The sequence below is a fragment of the Carassius carassius genome, chromosome 28 (genome assembly GCF_963082965.1).
Source record: "Carassius carassius chromosome 28, fCarCar2.1, whole genome shotgun sequence".
Classification (NCBI taxonomy): domain Eukaryota; kingdom Metazoa; phylum Chordata; class Actinopteri; order Cypriniformes; family Cyprinidae; genus Carassius; species Carassius carassius.
This window is the reverse complement of record NC_081782.1, coordinates 31,213,281-31,232,292: the sequence shown is the minus strand read 5'-3', so window position 1 is coordinate 31,232,292 and position 19,012 is coordinate 31,213,281. Positions and strand designations below refer to the sequence as shown.

The window sequence follows — 19,012 nt, the reverse complement described above, 5'->3', positions numbered from 1 at the left end:
AGCAGCCCGTAAGACCCTCCACCGCTGCAGAGATCATCGGTGCCCCTCTTCCCTCCATTCTGGACATTTTCCTTACACAATGCTCCAGCAAAACCAACAGTATCGTGAAAGGACCTCACCCATCCCTCCCACAGTCTCTCTTCTCAGACTGATCAACAGCTTTTTCCCCAGGCTGTGAGAGCCCTGAACTCATATCACCCCACCCTCCTCTGAAACCCCACACAAACCCCTCTACCTCCTGAAACATGGACCATCTCACCTCCTCCACCCTCCAACCTTACAGCATCACAGACAAACTGTTGGAAACATTATTTTGTGAGTGTGTGTGTAGTTTGAAGTGTGCTACACACAGGTGAGTGGACCCTCTCCTCTACGTGCACTAGACACTTTTCACACACACTGTTGTGTGTACATATTCCCAAAAAAGACTCAGTAATATGTGTATGTTTACACATGCACTACAACTCATCCTGCACTGTTCCCCAGCCAGCTGCTTGACTTATTCTCTTTGCACATGTACAGTATTATGTGAAGCATTTGTATAGTCTGTATTTTTGTTTTAGTTCATGTATAGGCGAACATTTATATATAGTATATTTATAGTCAAAATCTGTCAGTAGGTTAGTTGTGTATAGGTTTATACTGTTTTACTTCATTGTTGTAATGTCTGTATTTAAGTAGCACCGTGGTCCTGTGAGGCACGATATTTCCACTGTATGTTCACACATGTAGCAGAATGACAATAAAGCTTAACTTGAACTTAAACTTGAGCATATGTACAGTATGTGCGTGCGAGTGCTGTGACAAACTCCTGTTCTTTAAAGCACTCTGAACAAGCAAAAGACACTCGAGAGCAGGGTTTTACAGTTTTCACATCAATGTGTAGTTTGTCATTTATGTGGCTTATTGTTATTTTATGTTTGTGTGTAGAGGTACTATGCTAAAACGAACAGTTAGAACAGTTTTCCAATAATTGTTTGCATTTGCAAGATGTGTGTGACGGTTTGTATGTTGTATGTGTGTTTTGTGTTTAGACTTTTTTGAGAAATGGAGCCATAGTTTCAAAAACCGTGTGTAAACATTTTGAAAAACTGTAATAAATGATTTGATAGATACGTTTTGGGTGAGAAATGTGCTGCACACTAGCTCTGCAGTCTCAGAGAGGTTTGTGAAGCTTTAGGGTCAGTCATCTGTGGTGATCGAGGCGTCTCTGACCGCAGTAACAAGCAAAGCCTGGTGCCGCTGCTGAACACGTCACACACACACACACACATCTGAGCCAGGGAGACAAATACACACACACACGACGACCCTCAAACATCTCACATCTGCAGGAACACTCTCACACTGACCGCATCTGCTGAGAACTCACAGCAAAGCATTCTGTCTCCATAACAGATGATAATCTCAGCACGATCATCTCACAGGATTAAGTCTGTCAGTGACAGATGTATGTATACATACACACATAAAGCTTTTATATTTATGTAAAGCTATTTAGTACCATGGCACATCAAAGCCCTGTGATATTCCTATCTAACACTGAACCAGCACAGCACTGATCTGGAGAAGGAAAAATACTAACAGACAACATTTGCTCAGTAATGAAACATGAGACATGAGATTAAATATTCATTTCACCACTATCTGAACAATTTCCAACAGATGTAATGGCCAACAACTAAAGGGAAAAGACACAGACAGACACACTATCTGAAGGAAAGGTCCTCAAACAGTCATCCTGGATCATATTCAAACACAGCTCTGATCAGTGTTTATAATGTGAGGTGAGCTGACAGCTACGGTCTCAGACACACACACACACACACAAAGGACAACCACCATCTGAATCAGATCCCCTGATCAATCACACACTGAATGTGACAGTGTTTCCATGAGCTGCTCTGTTCACCTTTGTGTGTGTGTGTGTGTGTGTGTGTGTGTGTGTGCACTGGATGGACTGTGGGTGTGTCTGGGCTCAGGATGATGATGTCACACACGGGTGCTGATGATGGGACCGAGCAACGCCCTCTGCTGGCTGCAGATCAACACACAAACACACAATACTGGCTATATGAAGTCATATCATTGACACTTTTATTGATATATTTGGTTTTGGACTTTAGAGGCTCACCATTTTGGAAATTTCTATGGATGGGGAAGATAATACTTTATTATAGAAAAAATAATAAGGTATTATCTTTCCCATCCACTAACTCTAGGCCTAAATCTAACCTTTTCAAAATCCTTTGTGCACTTTTAGATGTTTTGTACTATAGCAAATAGCTATATATATATATAGCCATATCTTTCCATGCACCTATTTTATGAACATTTGGGAATATCGCATTAAAACTCTGGATGGAAATGCCAGGATGTATATAAATTCTACAAATGAGCATAAAAAAAATAAATAAATAAACTTTTACAGACAATTAAGTAGAATAAACTTTATATCCGATAAGAAAAAAAAAATGCATAAAATATGTTGGAAACATATTTACCAAATAGACTCATACACTCATACACACTCATACACACTGAAAAAGTCGTTAACACTTTCTATGAAGCCTGTATTTGTAATACATTATAAGGGTATTCTTAAGGCATTATAATGAATGCATAATGCATTATAAAAAACCTTACAATATGTTATATCAACGCATGAATAATCATAATGCCATCTAACTCCCATTAGAGTATTAGAGTATCAATTCAATTACAATAGAATGGTAAAATCTAGTATGGTAGAATAAGTTTGCGTACTTGCAAAGACACTTATAGAGTTAATTATCAACAGCTGTCTGAAGGGTAACATAAAAATAATCAATCTGAAATTAGTTCATTCATATTACACAATAAAAATACAATAACAATAGCTCAGTCATATTACACATTGATCTGATCTGATATCTGAACTTATGGCTGTTTAAGAGAGAGAGAAATAAGTTATTATTAATATTATTATTACTACTACTTATAACTGGACTTTGACCAATTTAAGTAAAGTAACATCAGAAAAATGGCAAGATATGAGACTTATAAGACATAACTATCAAAAGTATAATCCATTGTAAAAGTTGATGCAACATGCTCATTGTGTTAAAATCATCATACTCTTAAAAGCTATAAACACAAAAAAATAAATATTATAATATATTAAAACTGCTCTCATGAATATTCATGAGAGGATATAACATAATATAAGAATTTTTATAATGCATTATGCATTCATTATATATTCATTATAATGCCTTAAGAATACCCTCATAATGTATTGTAAATACAGGCTTCATAGAAAGTCATGTGACTCTGTGCTATGAGACAGGGTAACTGGACTAACCAGCAGAAGAACTCGTTCACAGCATCTGAAATGTTGTTTTGGTCTTTCTGAAATGCCTGAACAAAGTCTGTCATCAAAGTACTTCTGTATAATTGTCTTACATGACTGCGTTCCCAAACAGAAAGCAGTGGCTGCATTCATAATAATAGATGAAAATTATTATAGTCAGTGGCTTCTTCTACTTTTCTTGGTGATATTTAGTGTAAGTTTATCAGGAAGTGATGATTTTGTTTTCTTTGACTCGTTGGATGGTGCTTTATTTGAAATACTTCATTTGAGCAGTTATATTAATCTCAAACTCACCACACCACTTCCTACGATAACGCTTAGCAAATCATTAGGCCTAAGTATTATTTGATCTGTTGCATACTGTAAATGAATGTACGTATTACATTAAATGGATATTTGTTTTAACATGGTATGTAAGAGCCCATTTCTCCAGGATATCCTGGTCTCAGGTCCAAATGCAATCCCTTAGTCCAGTAACAGTGTATCTCTCCTCAATAAATCATTCATGAAAGTTAACGGTGCAGGACGAGTTACACGCCAAAGCTAACTACCATGTGAGCAATATTAGTAATATTGATGCTTGATTTAAATGCCTTCCACAGCAGAATCTCAGAATTTCCCTCAAAAGCAAAAATAAGCAAACATATCAAAGCGTGTTCAATAGTTCCCACAGAGAGCAGATCTCTAGGTCTGAAAAACATCCCACATGCCCAGTTAGTTCTTAACTGTAGACTACACTCTCTCAAGAACTGAGTGGCGCTGCCAAAGTACCTTTCCCAGACTTCCTGTCGCATTCAATTCGAGTCTTTATCTACAAGTCGTCTAAGTTCCTGTTCCCTGGGCAGTGGAGATCTGCTGATGAAGCACTTCCCACAGCAGGAGAAGGCCGGTCCGAGGCCATTAGAGGTGCGGAGAGATGCTGTTATCACGGGCAGCTCTCCAGACTCTCCAGCACCTGTGGCTTTGACCCCTCCGTCCCCATTCATGTGCGGGCTAAAAGAAATGAAAATTACAGGTACTTGTGCATGCTGATTTATGGATCAGAAAGGCAGTGCTGACTTTTGCTGCTTTGTTTTGTGACAAGGAAATGAGCAAACACATTATGCTTCAGGTCCTTGTACAATTATGCCTGCTTAAGCTCAAAGAAATGAAACCAGCTAGTTAAAGCGACAGCTCACCCAGAAATGATCATGCTGCCATCATTTACTCAACCTCATCTCATTTCAAATTTATATGACTCTTTTCTTCTGTGGAACACAAAAAGCAATCAGCAGCTGTGAGTCTATATTTATTTGTGGTGTCTCTGCATGGTTTAATCATATGAAACAAGATCAGTGTGAACATTACTTATACATATTTGGAATGACATAACAGTGAGTAAACGATGACAACACTCGAATTGTTTTATGAACTACACCTTTAACAAATACACAATCAGCCCAAAGATCAGCTACTGGAAGATGTACGGTCAGCAGGGGAGGACCGTCACATCAAATCAACATCGCACCTTCAGAAGAACCGACCAAAATCAATCGTACATCAACAATATTCAACAATGTTCAGACCCATACACAGCAAATACAGCAGCATTCCCACTGTCAACAGCCATGACTTGACATTTTGTCCATTTATGTTGATGTTAAACTTTATAGGGTTAATTAATTAGGTGGGAGTTTGTTAAAGTCTGAGAGTTTGAGGTGAGGGCAGATCATCTTGTGATTGCGCAGACTGTCCTTTTGATATACTTAATAATTAGACGTTTTTGCCTGCATTCAATGAGAGAGACCCAAACGTCTTTTACTCTTTATTTGAAAGCATAGCAGACGAACAGGATGACCTGAGACCGACCGTACAGTTATGCTTCAATCATAATATCATCAAGTTGTAGTGGGGAATGCTCAGAAGACGTGAATGGCACAATTACTTGTCCCATAAAGAACAATGTGTCATGGTCTTCAATGGCTCTTACATACAGTTCTCTGTGGAGACACCTGAGATACAAACAATAGTTGTCCCATAACAACAGAGGAATGTGGAAGGATTTGCTTGCTGCATTGTGAAAGAGCTTTAGCCGCTATAATGGTGGTCTAATTCCAGTGCATGAGGTTCATTACCTACAGAAGAGCCGGTCAAAACAACTACAGTGTGTGATGGATCAAAACAACAGTTTCATTTACTACCTCCTCATGAGTCGCCCTTCCTTGTTGCACGAGTGTACGAGAGCTTCAAAAAGATTTGGTGATATGCTCATGCAAAGCGTTCAGAAACACTTGACCACATGGCATTTTTAGTGTGTGTTTATTTTCTTCGTAACACCATTCCAGCAGCTATGGCTATATTGATGGTGAGAACCAGTTAATCCACACACAGGTCTATCGAACGGTGCTTTTCCACTGCGTGGTACGGCTCGGCTCGGGTCGGTTTGTATCCACTGCAGTTTAGTACCACTTTAGAGTGGGTGGGATTATTCACATGTCGTTATTGTTCTGCGCCTCTATTGCTGCGACTCGTGACAAACATTTTCATCAAGCTCTCGTTGGATCCGCACCTCTGCTGTCAAAGAAAGGAACATCTGTACTTCCTCACCAGACAACGAAACAGACATTTTTGGGTTGTTAAAGAAGGTGCACCCGTTCAAAACAGTTGCGTTCGATCCTTCACTGGCTGTGCTGAATTAAATCTAGTGGTTCAGTTGTGTCTCTGTCACAAGTTCAGTGACGCAGGTAGTGAAGATTCTCTCCGGCCAATCTGTGATCAGCAGAGTGTACACGTCATGTTTTGGTAATGGTACGGTTCACTTAGAACCTCAACCGAGGTGGTACTAACAAAATTACCAGGAATTGTACCCAGCGGAAAACCACCCAAAAGTGAACCGTTACTGTACCATGCAGTGTAAAAGCGCCATTATACACAAGTTAGGGGAGGACAAATGTATAAGCTTCAGTTCACCAGAGTACCCAGAGTAAACACCCACTGACACTGGGAGAACATGCAAACTCATCCCTTCCCGAGCTCTCTTCTAGCTGAGAGAAAACAGTGCTATGCTAACCACCAGGCCACTGTACCTCCCCGGCAGCTGCCGTGTAAACACTGATGCATCTCTGACCATGAGTCCTGACGTACCAGGAGAGGTTTCACCCAAACCAGGGACCCACTGGACTGGCAGACTGTCTGAACTGACCGCTTGCGATCCAACCACCCTGAAGAAGTGAATCCAGGGCCATAGTCACTCTCTGGATCTCATAAACCTCACAAGTGAGGTGTTTACATATTTGAAGAAAACATTTGAAATGTGCTTTTCACAAAAGCAGGTAAATTATCTCGAAAAAAACGTTGCACTCTGGAATGTCCAGGCAACACGCCTCCCTACAGTGTATCCTCTGAACGATTATCCAATTATGCCATTAGAGCGCGCTGACTGCCAAACGACACACAGACTGTACTTCAGCCACTGATACTCCACATAAAGCATCTCAGTGGGTCAGTGACCAGAGACACACCTGAACCAGTTAGTCAAGGTCAGGTGTGCTGAAGCAGGATTGAACACCCCAAAATAAAAAAGGTTGCTGCTCACAAGCCCTTCTGGCTACACACATAACAGAAGAATCTTCAGAGAGTTGTCTTGAGCGTGTACTCATCAAGACTTATGACTTATTAATATGAAGATATGGTGTTAACAGCTGCTGTGTGTATTTTTCTGCAAAAGTAATGGTGCCGAACAATTGTACAATTATTAACTATTACCAAACATTTACAGCTATGCATTTGGGAAGACTGTACATTGCATTCAAGGTACACATATTATCTGTTTTTACTCTCCCTGAGAATTGAACCCATGATTTTGGCCTTGCTTATGTGATGCTCTTTGAGCTACAGAAAGACAAACAGGTTTCCCCAAACATTCCTACCACACCAAGAGAAATAGTCAACTCACGGCTAGTTTCAGTAATCTTGAGCATGTCAAACTATCGATAATACCAATAAAGGTTGGAAAAAACAGCACAGATCAACTGTAAGCTCAGTGCTAAAACTGGAAGGGTTTGGTTGGAGTCAGTATGTGGTGAGATATGAGCCAATATGGCCAGCTCCCTGCCCGCTGTGTGACTGATGTGTAGCATAGAAATGAAGGTGAAGGCTAAGATTGTGAACTCCACACACAACAGTTACTTGAGATTCAGAGGCTCATCAGTTCTCATCACGTGCCTGTGAAAGTGTGCCAAACATTATATACATTTTTACTGAGAAACCAGGACAAGACTACAGGGAGAGCAGACGGGGAAACAGCGGTATTACAAGGGAATCTGCCAGGAAACACTTCACATGCATCTTTATCTAAAAATACTCAAACAACACACACACCTGCAAACATTCGCATACATAACATGGCAACATGGCCGTGCCCCATTAGAGAAAACATGATGGTCATTTCCTGTCGCAGGAAGACATGGACTGCTTTAATAAGAGCATTAGACTCTCCCTGAGGATGTGATTTAACAATCAGAGACCACGGCCTGTCCTCTTCCGCTGTCCAATCACTGAAACCATCAGCCTTCAAGGAAAAGTTCACCTACTGTAGAAATGAAATATGCATTTCCCCTTGTGTAAGGCAAAACCCACTACTTTTTCCATGGGAGACAAAAAAAGCTGAAACGTAAAAACTGTAGTCCATGTGGAATGCAGCGCACAGTTCTTGTTTGAGAAGTAGATGTAAAATAATATGTTTTTCACTTCAAATATTACAGTAGCTCTCAAAACCCAACTGCACATGTGTATATGCCACTGAAGTATATCTGAAACACCAAACACACACCTCAAATATGAATAAGCAGAAACACAAAAGAAATATGAGCGCTACAGCCAGATGGGAAGACTGACTGAACTTGAAGTATGATAATAGTGAAGTGCATAAGGCATTAGACAGGTCTTCCAGCCAGCAGTCTCGAAAAAGAACAAAAAGAGTGCCACCACCACCAATTTGCACTGGCTACCAATAGCCACTTGCATACAATCAATATATATATATATATATATAAATGAATACTTGACCCTATAACATTTGTTCCAGCAGTATGAACAGGGCCTAAAACTAACTCTTTTTTTGCAAAAACATGCAGTTATTACTACTACAATGACTTAACACTTTTTCAAAGTTTTTAATTTGTCCTGCTGGGGCATTTTCCCTCAATTGTCCCTATTAAATATAGCCATTTAACATTACAGTATAATTGAAAGCCATTATTTTAAATATTTAATAGGCTTAAATATTTAATATGAAATATATAACAACTTTTAATTTAAGTGATTTTAAAACAATCTTCACACAAACTATATTATATATGCATAAACTATACAGACTCATCATTATTCAAGCTATAAAAGTTAATCAGTGACTAGAACAGTCCAAGGATTTCTCTTTTTCTTTTGATTTACTTCAGTGACAGACTTCAGCAGATTTCACTTTAAAATCATTATCAAGACTTCAAGACTTTATAACTCATCTAAGACCACATTTACAGGGTAACTCGCCAAAGCCGTGTATTTAGACATAATTATGTGTGTGTTTAGTCCGTGTGAAGCGGCTCAGCATCTGTGTACAGCCGAATGCACAGACTGTCAAACTATACTCCACTGCAGTGTTTAGGCATGTGTCGCTTCTGACAGAACAGCTAATCACGTTGATCTTGTCTTCGAAAAAATATTATTTTTATTTGCTTATGTCAGAAGGAGTGAATTTCTTTAAAAACTGGCTGTTGTTTTCACTTCATTGCACCGTTATATCATTTGTAAAAGTTGTACCCGCCAACTGTCACATGGACTCGCCAACGCTTTACTCACATTTGGAACTGGTGAGTGTTAATTTCAGGCCCTGAGTATGAATAAAAGTGCTATATGAGGGCAGATATCAGCAGCAGTTAGCATACAGATCAAACTAGCACATGTCCTCATCTGAACACATGAACACACACTCACACCAATCTTACAGAAACATCTCAGATGAGGAGCTTTGCACAAATCTGCACAAACCGTTGAGAATAAAGTAGTTATTTTGTGACTGTTTGGATAATAAAAAGAAAAAAAAAGTGGTCAAATACTTTTGTGTTTTGCTCACGTCAGGCTTAGGATCATATGAATTACACTGAATTCATTTTTTTGTGTGTTTAATGTTTTGTTGAAAGAAAGGGCTTTTGCGACCTCTATGTAAAACAGGTGACACTTGCTTTGAAATGATGGCATATTACAACATATAACATTATCATGTGTTTAAATACTTGAGTCACTGTGAATTTACACTTTAGAGGATGCATTGCCTTATTTAGCTAAAACGACGCGACTTAGAATGTACGTTTTTATTATGTTTTAAACAGAGCACTAGTGGACTGTACTGGAATTTCAGATTTATTTAGATTTCTAAGACAAATTATTTACAGCATGTTAATACTTAAAAATGCCAAGAAATATCAAATTGCATAAAATGTGTCATTTGTAATGAAAGAATAAAATATATATATATATATGTGATTTAGCTCATGCTATACCTTCTCCATCCAGAGAGAGAGAGAGAACAATTCAGCAACAAAGGCTTTGTTAGTTATAAATCTTGAAAGTTTCTGAAAGTTTTCTTGAAGTTGCTGAGAATTCATGAAACGTACTCCTTCTTTCAAACTTAAGTATAAAATGCTTGTGTTTCTACGTTACCAGTTCCTGAAGCGGCTCTCCACGCTGCATCACTAAAGATAGGCGCCTAGTCTAGTTTTGATGCATACAAATAATAATCATCTTGCCATCATCAAAGGCATTAGCAACAGCCAATATCTCGATTCTATCGTCTATCAGCACAACCCTTAAAGTTATGATGGAGCTTCATTTCCTTGCCGTAATGCATTCTCTTGAAAATGATTTATTGTCAAATGTGTTTTGAATGTAAACTCTTAGGAATTTCACCATTCAATGTGAATTTACCTGAGAATATTCTTAAATAAGGAAATCTACTCAGTGATTGGACTATGCCAATGTTGTCATTAAAAGTTTTGTCAGTGAGTTAAAGATACATATTCACTCATCATTTCCTTATGGTATCTAGGTCTGCAGAACTCAGAAAAAGCAACAGGAACCAGAAAATACCTGACATTCACCAAAGTCCACACATCTCTTGTGCTTCATCTTTGCATGTCTGCTTATTAAAGTCAAAGTGAAATCAAAATTGACTTCATACGCATACTATTCAAAGAATAATGCAACCAATTGACAAATACAGGCAGTTTTAATTATTCAATCAATAAAATCAAGACCTGAGCCTGTTGTTTTCATTGAACATCCTCATTCTTTGAGAAATGTCATATTACCAAAAAACATTATACTCAAACACATTAGCCCACACTAAATTCTTCAGATTTCCCCCAAAGCAGTGCAGAAAATATTTAAGGAGTTTGCACATTCCCTCTGGGTCTGTTCATGCCATGCTTAGACACACAAATCTGACATACTGAACAGCTCCAGCTAAAAAACCTGCCTCGACATCACGGCATCAGCTGAGAAAGAGCACGGCACGACAGCTACAGAGATCACAGTCTCAACATCAGCATCACAGCGACCAGACGCTCCCTAAACACTCAGACGTCTCAGCAGACAGACGCACGGATCCACGCTGATACACTCGCTCGGCTCGGCTCCAGATGATTGGAGTCTCTCACACACACACACACACACACTCCTGCAGGAGAAAGCCACAGCGCTCTGAGGGACCAGACGTGCCCGGCACAATAGAGCTCAGGAAATACCAGCATGAGATGCAGATAAACGGAGGATATGGAAACTGAAGGGAGGCTCTCCACAGGGGAAAACACCAAGAGATTTCAGCACAGCAGCTTAAAGTCCACTAATGTCATATATTTCTGAGTGAAAGCGAGATCCGGTGGAAAAAATTGATCTATGATGATATCAACCAGAACTTTGTCCTATAAGCATTGTAAAATAAATACGATCGAGTCGAGTAACAGAAGTGAAATGCTGTTGGTTTGAGCTGATGCACACAGAACTGGACAGCTCTCTCTCAGCCTAGCCAGATTTAAACAGATTGGCTGATTTTATTCGATTCCAGGAGCACGAAGGTATGGTTGTGTTTGTAGGGGACTAAGCAGCACTTATGCATGAATCAAACCATTGATGGGTCACTGTACACAGTCCTCCTGTCTCTAACTTGTCTCTCAAACTTTAGAAAAGATCTACAGCACCAAACACAAAAGCAGCAGGAAACACTCGTGAAGTCACGTCACAAAGGAATAATGTATTGACATGCAAACAAATGTCTCGCTCAGGCAATGTGCTCTAATGAAAGTGCTTTGAAAATATGAGACGGGGCTATATTCATTAGATTTGATACGGCTGATTCTTCGGTAAACAGACTGAACCCGTTTCACTCAAACACATCCAATAATGATGCACAGAGTCCTGATGTGGAATCACAGTTTACTGGCTGCAGTCGGCAAAGATTATACAACTAATAATCTGGAGAAAGTGTGAGAAGGTCCCACATTAAAGTATTAAAGATGTGATGTTTTATGAACACAGCAGTATTTATTTTGTTGAAACAAACAGAAAATTGAGACAGGAAATACTGAAAGGCTTTACTTTTTTAATTGAGTTAATACAGTTTGTGAGTTATGCAGCCTGGGCAGGATGCCATCAATATTTTGACAATATACTGTATTTCTGGAGAAGCCTAAACATTTTAAATACACAAACATACAGACGTGGACAAAAACAAAACCCTACTAAAACCTTTTTATATGATAAGGTCTTATTCAAAATACATGCGCAGTGAACGGAGTCATTAATGTAAAAAGCACACACTTACATACTTTAGCAACTACTGGAAGCTCTTTTCCTGGGAACAGTCTTGACTAAACGTCGTTTATTGTTGCCAAATGCAATAAATATGATGCCAATCAAAGATCATAGTCTGGATATGGAAAGAGCATTTAAAAGGACATTTGAGCACCAGCAGGGTTTTAACTTCCCATAGGGCCGACCGCCGAGTGACATTTCACACCAGCACTTTCACACGGCTGCCTAATTACAGGTTAATAGGCTTGATCCAAGTTCATTAATTTAAAAAAAAACACATCTAAACCAAGCATGTGTACGCTAGACTCAGAGATTTTCTGAAAACATGAAGGATTTCGGTCTAAAACTCCCTGTTCCTTAATGCTAAGGTTCATTTATGTCTGGAGCTAAGATGAATGAGTTACGCACCATTGTTGAATGATTAGGCTTTGAAAATCCCAAATAATCCTGATAAAGAGCAACAGAAAGTATTCTGCTCACCTCAGTTGCCTTCGGCGTTTGAGCACTCATTCCTGTGTTTGACCTGTCTGTACACCTACAAACATTTAATTGAGGCACTAGACACTTAAATAATAATTATTTTAGAAGGGATACTCAGTTGAGATAAACACTGATCATTTATAAGCACTTTAAGCATCTTTGAGAATATTAATAATGCAGAATATCTCGAGGTTGCGTATGTAACCATGGTTCCCCGAAGGGAACGAGACGCTGCATTGAACGTTTTGGGAATGCCCACAGCGAGACTCCGTACTAAAACATATGTGAAATCAGTCACACTAATAGAGAAGCGAGACGTCATGAGCAGGATGATGTGAGCAACCGGGAAGCATAAAGGCCCATCCTTTAATGACAAAATAAACACAAAACAATGTGACAGCCCCTTGCGGATGACTGTCGCGCACAATCATAATCAAACACAAAATAAAATCCATGCTCCTCTCTCATCTTGCACTGCCATCACTCCTCCTTTTATCCTTCCAGAGCTCCTCCATGGGACTAAAGACCGGTGAGTGGCACAGGTGTCGCTCATTATCACTTTCACTCCACCAGCCTTGCTCCGTTCCCACGGCTCTCGGCCCCGCCCCACTCTTCACAGCGTCATACCAGCAAGTATCTGTCTAATGTGTGCCTGGTGAGCACATCAAGATGAGAGAATTTGCATCCGTGACAAACCAGTCCTCGGACTAATTTAAGACACAATCTGTTGGATAGTAAGCATCCTGAACCAAAATCGTTTGATTGAATTGTCTTGATGAAGACACAGATCTATGATCAGACACAACCCCCAATCCTTATTCGAAACCATGAAGCAATGGCTGTAGAACCCTGATTCTCTCTCTCGAGAGAGGAGGAACATGTTTAATGGCCTCGTTCCTCAAGAGAGTTTCTACCTCTTGTTCCAATGCCAGAGTAATGTAAGAAAAACCCAGTGGAAGCGGGGTGGATGAGAACCGAACTGGATTCTGTAACCTTTCTCTACAATGTGTACCGTACCATGTGCCGTACCGTCCATACCATCTCCAGACGACAGCTGGGAAATTTGCACATTGGAGCTCAGGGAGTCCTGAAGCACCGTGGGTGGCAGGGGTATCAGTGAAGCCTCCTGAGAGCACTGAGGAGGATCAGGCACCATGTACTAAGGTGTGTTCCTCTCCTCCCCAGGGTGGGCTGCCCTTCAGGGTCCTGACGATGGTATAGTCTGGTCCACTTGGCCGAGGTCCTCTTAGACATAATAACGGTCCACAGATACATTTGCTGCTTCAAGGATCCCGACCGAGGGTGACGCCCCACCCCCTTGTCTTTCTGGTACAGGTCGCAACACTTTGTTTTTGGGTCTGATGATATGAGCAGCTGTACAGCAGGGATTAATCCTAGTCAGCAGTCCTAAAGACCTGGGAACTGGGAGGGAAGAAGAGCTGGAATGCAGCCGCCTCCTGAAACCTCTCGATGACAGTATCTACTATGTCCCCGAAGAGCCCAGAAGGCAATGGCAGAGCATCCCGCAGGAAGAATCTGTCCTTGTCTTCTAAGACAGAATCAACCACAGGTGTCACTCCGTAGCTCGATGCGACAGGTCTGTGGCCTGATGTAGTTCAGCGACTATGTGGGATTCCTCCTCCAGGTCCAGGTCTTTCAGCAGGTCGGCCTGGTATGCCTGAAACACCTCCTTAGTGTGCAGACAGACACACTATGGAGTACTTACACTTAAACCTGCCGCCGTTTAAAATTTCCCAACCAGGCTGGATGTCCATTTTACTGGCCTGGTGGGAAGCTTTGGGGCCTTGCAAAATGAAGCTTTGTGCTTGTGTATCTGACCGCTCTCATTCAGCACAAATCCAAATATTCAAAAATACTGTTATTTTTATACTAATTATTTATTAAATAAGTAAGTAAATTATAGGCTTTGTACTTTCTACTTTGTTCCAATGGTGACACAGAGGCAGGTGCACTGATGTTTGGTTTACTGTAGTACCAACAGTACCTATAGTGTTTAAGTTGGTATTAAAGTACCAACTGCACTGTCAAGTCAGCAATGCTGATGTGTATGTGTGTGCATGTGTGTGTGTGTGTGTGTGTGTGTGTGTGTGCACACACCGGCACGATCACTTCAACTTTTTCCTTATACCTGCAGAATGAACTTTAAACATTTATTGTCTTTTTAATAATGCATCACTGTAAAAGGTCTACTTTTATTTGTGTACACTCACAATGAAAACAAAACATTGTGCTTTTGTCAAATAAAGAAAACAAATAGGATAGGATCAAATTCTGCCATTTGAGTTTCATTTCCGTGAACAAATTAAGCGTGTCACAAAAATGAACTGAAACTCAGCATATATAGGCCATGTTACACTGTTTTCCCCCCTTGTTTATCTGTAAACTAAATCAAATATATTTCAAGAATTTATTCCTTTTTATGTATATAATGTATATTCAGTATTTTCTCATCTAGGTGGAAAAAAAAATTGTACTACTGTCTGTAGTACTACTGTCCCTGAACCTGGGTACATACCGAACCGTGACATCTGTGTACAGTTCCACCCCTAATGGTTATACAAATGGTAATCACTACGCCAAAAAAATAAAAATAAAAAAACACACGGTATACTACACTTTTACTGTAATAAAACCTTGGTTAATTTTCATAAGCATTGTGATGTCAATCTGATGAAGATGTTTTCTTAATTTGCTGGTATTTTTTTCTTAATTTGCAGCGTGTTGAGCTCTCTTGGCCACTGTATATTTCTGACAAAAACAGTGACTGTGTTTACATGCAGCCAATAACCCGTTCAAAACCGGGATATTAGCAATAACCCGGTCGCGCACGGCCATGTAAACACCGGCAAAAACCCGGATATACTCATATATTATACCTGGGGTACCCTCTCTGCTCACGCATGTAAACGGGTTATCCCGAATGTTTCAGAAACCCGAATAGTGACCTTAACCCGACCATAACCCGAATTTTAACAGCATGTAAACGTAGTCAATGATAATGTCATTTACGGTGAAAACAAACTCATTTTACTACAAAGAAAGGTCAAATCCTGCAGATGTATTTTAAGAAGACCTTCACTACAGTCAGCTGAGGGAGGGAGAGCGGCTGTGCAACGAGGAGCTACTGAAGGAAGTGATGTCAGACAGAGGTGTGAAGGACTCGGAGTATACAGAGGTTGGAAGACGAGAGCGAATGATATGAAAACAGTAATCAGACACGTGTGACGGGGGAAGTGTTCTCCTGTAAATATGAGCACTTCTTCATGACAATACTAGACGCCCAGATGAGCCACCAACCAATGGACAATCTTCATCCGAGTCTACACATTTACAAATGAAATCCTTGTCTTTTTCTGAATGTCATGGACATGTTTTCATAAAGAAGCACATCCATGACTAATCATTTCTTACTGCGACCTGCATTTTAATGCAAGCTCACTTCGTATAAATGTGTTTAGGTGTCTGCTCTGATGATGCTGATCAACTGCCCGTTTGAGAAGAAACAAAAGATTTTATGAGTTCACTATTCTGAACATATTTGAGTTGCAAAAAATCGGCAGCTGTTTGTCTGAAAATTAATTTATTCAAACTTCAGTGCAGCGCAGCATCTTCACAAGGAGACAAACTCCAGTCCAGCTGTGAACACCGCGAGAGCAACAGTTGAGACTGTTTAAAAGAATCAGTCCAGCTAAATGAATTCAGATTGAAACACAACAGCTGGGTCTGAACAGCACATTGATAAATGCATTAGCTGCAGAAAATAAAACATCTGGAATTCACCACATCACAGGAGAATATATTTCATGGCCACTTGCAAAGGCTGAATTTTTCGAGGTGACCTCCGTCTGAATTCTCAGGCTAACTCTAAAAATACACCAGAAATCTCCCATGATGCAGTGCCTCACTCTGACCAGCCTAGTTCAAAAGGAAAACAATACTGCATCCGCTCAACCGGTCCAACACTTGACAACCACCTCAAACTGAGCTCCGGTCCAAGCCATCAGGGCCAGGTTTTGGGCTCTGGACACTTGTGTGTCAATCCATTGCATCTGACAGAAGACACACAGACAATTTCCTCCAAAACATCCAGTGATCCCTTGGGAGAACTTGACATTAATATATATAAGTCAATAACAGTTCTATTTTTGGTTAAATTGAGGTCCCAGTGTGGTGCATGAGATCCAGAGATCCACTTCTGATGTGTCATTCAGAGTCAAACAATGTGGAAGGAAAAGAAAGCCTTGATTTTATCCAGAGGAATGAAGTAATGCTGTAAAGTGTCTGTTTGACACCAGAACAAAGTCAGTTTGCAGAGGATTTTGGGGGATTCTCTCTCTTCCTGAAGCACATCGAGGCTGAATCTCCACTTATTCCAGATGTTTGTTGTTATTGCCATAACCTTTATAACATTAGTCAGCATGAAATGACCGCTCTATCTATTGATAACAGGGATGTTACGCTACATGAACATGACTCTTCGGTACGTTCCTCAGTTCTGACCTCACGGTTTGAAATGGTTTCGGGAACAGCAGGAGGAAAAAATATTAAACACAATTTTTCTTTTTTTCATTAAATATTTACTAAACAAAATGCTCTTTCCTTAAATTAAATTTGAATTTTCTTTTTAATCTACCTCCTTTTCTTAACTAGGGAGCCCTCTTGCATTAGGCCAACTATAAGGTTACAGTTAACAACAAAGCCTACATTAAAATTTAATTTTATGGCATTGGATCTTAACGATAATCAACACTCAAATAAAAATAAATTGCATGCAAACGTAAAATGCACTCAATGCAGTTTTTAAATTAACTGCTAAATTATACAATTTGTTGTTAAAATATAATAATTTACACAGTGGCTGTCATAACTTGTTTCATAACAGACTTATTTGAACATGCATTAATTAAGACATCACTAACAGGTAAACTATAATGGGTATGTAGTGTAATATTTCGAGTAACACTCTCCTCTTGACTTGATTTCTCTTGTGAACTATCAAGCCGTGGACACTGATGACTAGCCTGAGCTAAATGAAATATTACGTGACATTTAGTTTACAAGCTGATTTACTGAGGTCTTTCTGTGAGTGAAACACTGATTGAGTGATTACATGAGGCTTGACATGTTCATTCATGTTTATTTCACCCCTAATTGGTAATATTTGAGAAAATCTTCAAAGACAAACACATTAAACACAAAGTCAAAAGTTACTAAAAGCAAGGTTTTTTGTTTGTTTTGTTTTGTTTTACTAAGCACAAGTCACAGGGACTGTTCAATAAAAAAATGTGGTCCATTTAAATTTAATGCTGAAAAAAATCTGAGGAAAAAAACTAACTAAATAAAGTGTCATTAGCTTAAATAAAATGAAGTGTGTGTTTGCTTACAGCGGTGCATCTGAGATTTCCTTGCATTTCATTCAGGACACACACACACATTAATCAATGCACAGTACAATAATTAAAAAGATAAATTAATTCTGAACACTGTATTAGTTAGGATGGGTGCACATGTGGCTCAACATGTTATTCCACACAGTACCTCTAGAAAATGTGTGTTTGAGGGAGAGAGAGACTCAACTCTTCTGTGCCTCTATGTGATATATTCACCTGATAAGGTCATTAACTACAATTGTTAGCAAATTAATGTTTTCTGTGGTTTGGTTAATGCCCAAGTAAGCCTGAGGGAAGAAGTGTAAGAGAACAGGCAGAGAACCTCAAAATCATGATCCTCCATATCTGAAACTCACTTACAGATGCTGGATCTAAACCAAACCAATGAAAACCATCTTCACATCTACACAACACACTGACATGCTGAAGTCATTCACTGCCGCTAAAGACCCACGAGCTGACAAGAGTGGATAGAGAAAAACAACCAAAATAAAAAGTCAAAAATGATTAATCAAAGCGTTTTGGCTGCAACAACCTGCTGCTAATCAGCTAGAGATTATCAAATACAGAAGACCAGAGAGAATAAACACTACATCAATTTACTCTCCTTCACATCAGACTTACTTCAGCAGGAGAAGGCTGATCTCGCGGCTGCAGCATCATCTGTCCGTCCCGATTTGCTGCAGAGATCTCAGTGAATTACGCAGCTTCACTCTACTCCAGCACAGAAGAGCTGACGTTTGTAAAGCAGTCTGTTAGTGTGCAGTGCCACCCTCAGGCTCAAACCTCACCAGCCTGGAGCTCAACCAAATCACGACCTCATCATGCCTGATAAGACGGGCTCATTCCCAAACACACACAGGATCTTCAGCGTCTGCAGCGCAGCATGACCAGAGTGCTTAAATAACACTGCCAAAGTTCTCTG

At 39.8% G+C, this 19,012-nt stretch overlaps 1 protein-coding gene across 1 annotated transcript in view; it reads right to left on the bottom strand.

Moving 5' to 3' along the window:
• Window positions 1-18,731, bottom strand: part of LOC132108299 (septin-4-like) — a 43,580-nt gene extending 24,849 nt beyond the window's left edge. Inside the window, exon 1 of the mRNA XM_059514998.1 lies at window positions 18,712-18,731. The gene's annotated coding sequence lies outside the window, so the exon portion shown is untranslated. The remainder of the gene's footprint in view (window positions 1-18,711) is intronic.
• Between the last annotated feature and the right edge of the window lie 281 nt (window positions 18,732-19,012).